This window comes from Tenrec ecaudatus, chromosome 3 (genome assembly GCF_050624435.1).
Source record: "Tenrec ecaudatus isolate mTenEca1 chromosome 3, mTenEca1.hap1, whole genome shotgun sequence".
Classification (NCBI taxonomy): Eukaryota; Metazoa; Chordata; class Mammalia; order Afrosoricida; family Tenrecidae; genus Tenrec; species Tenrec ecaudatus.
In genome coordinates this window covers 116373216-116375332 of record NC_134532.1, presented here as the reverse complement: position 1 = coordinate 116375332, position 2117 = coordinate 116373216, and the positions used below count along the sequence as shown (strand labels likewise).

The window sequence follows — 2117 nt, the reverse complement described above, 5'->3', positions numbered from 1 at the left end:
TAAACCCAAAACGCCTTTGTGTGAAGAAGCAGAGGACTGCTAGCTCAATATCATGCATTTGGAAGTCAGTGAGGAAAGTGAGAGTGCTATGATTAAGAACTAACTCAATGACAACTAACGATGAAAACATCAAATGTGACATTGGTTATGAGACAATAACTTAAAGTAAACCAGAATCTTGTGTTTGTTTTCATTTTTGAATCCTCCTATTTTCATAAATCAGTTCTGGCACACCTAAGACAGCAGAGAGTTCTAGAAGTTGCAGAATGCCTTCATCAAGATGCCTGACAGAGCTTGCAAGTATTAATCCCATCACATACCCCCAAAAAGATCATTTCAATCTTGCTAAACTAAATGTAAAGAATAACAGTTAAAATAGCATGTGTTATTTCTATAAATAATCATCCAATAAAAGGACTAATTTATATATAGCATTGCTATTTAAGAACTATAAGAGTGATAAGAGTTGTACAAGCCTCCAAAAATGATTTTTAAAAGAAAAAAGAGCCATTCAAAGGCAAACAAGTTCAAAGTATAAGTTAAAACATGTCATATCAAGCAACTTAGAACATTCCATACTGATGTTCTTTTCACTCTGAAAGTACAGTGCACATCCATTGTTCCAAGTGGAAAGTTTATCAGCATCCCCCCAGGCATATTGTGAAATCCTAACAAAAGACGTTTCTATCTACACACATGAAGTTCCTCCATTCCAGAGACCAAAATTCCTCTGCAACACGTAATTCCTAAGAAAGCTTTCACGCCTCACTTTCACCTCACAAGCATGGATGGTCTTGTAGGACTCAATCTTTTCTTACCTGAATACAAGTGTTTTGAAAATCCTTCATTATTTGTATTATATAATTCTACATAAAGGGCCAACACACTTCAAGAGAACCCATGGTACTTTTTTAAAAAGTAGCTTATGTGGTGTAGCAAAAATATTGAAATAGCTTTTTAATGAGAAGTATTTTTAAGTAAAGCTAATCTGAGTATACCCATAAAAAGTCACAAAATAAAGAATACCTGTAAATGTTCTTTCCTAGAAAAATGTTCTAAACTGCCTAGATTGCATCCTAGCATTTGAGTCCTTCCTGAAATTAGATTCTATCATTTAAAAAATTGATTCATTTTAATGTGTAATATAATGGGATGATTCAACTCTGTTTCTGTAGGGTGTGAATCAAGATTGACTTGATGACACACAATAGTAACTATAACCTAGTATTGCATTAAATGTGCATTCAAGAGTCATAGACCTAGACTTTAGTTCTTTCTTTTTTTAATATATATTGAAAAAGTTTATATTTAGTATTAGCCACCTGGGCTCACTTTAGATCGTTCCAATTTTGTTGGCAACATCTAAAGCATCATAGTCAGGAGCCAGTCGAATTTATGCCTTGTCCTCACCATCAGGCCTGATCAAGGTGTTGACCTTTGCTATGTCAATGTCATAGAGCTTCTTCACAGTTTGTTTGTTCTGGTGTTTGTTGGCTTGGACATCCACAATGATCACAAATGTATTGTTATCTTCTTCTTTAACTCTGTGGTTAAGGGGAACTTGATGATGGCATAATGGTCCAGTTTATTTCTCTTGGGAGCGCTCTTCGGAGGGTATTTGGGCTACCTTCTTAGTCTCAAGGTCTTGGGCCGCCAGAAGGTGGGTGACGTGCGGATCTTCTTTTTTTGTGTGGCTGTGGATGTTTTCAGCACAGCCTTCTTGACTTTTAAAGCCTTTCCTTTGGCTTCTGTTTTGGGAGAGGCAGGAGCTTCCTTCTTCACCTTCAGCACCATTTTTGTGAAAAGGGCTAGTTCTTTCTTTACAGCAATGAGCCTCTCATTTTATTTGGTTTTGTCAAATATTGTATAGTTTTTGAGGCTTAACCAGTTTCTGAACATGTCTACCCAAAGAGAACAAACAGATTAACCGGTAAGTAAGAAAAGGAGGAAAGGGGGCAAGGAGGACAACTAAGTCCTGCAGCATGGATATTGGGCTTCTACTCAAGTCCTCACTCACTGCAAGAGCACTTTGTTCAAATAACCTGGCATTCTGTGAGACTTGCCTTTCTGACACATTTGCTGAAGACAAAATGGGTGCATAAGATAATGTGGTGAAG

At 36.8% G+C, this 2117-nt stretch overlaps 1 pseudogene; it reads right to left on the bottom strand.

The window, feature by feature from the left end:
- Positions 1-1333: 1333 nt before the first annotated feature.
- On the bottom strand, positions 1334-1794 carry LOC142443522 (large ribosomal subunit protein uL23-like; annotated as a pseudogene).
- Positions 1795-2117: the final 323 nt, after the last annotated feature.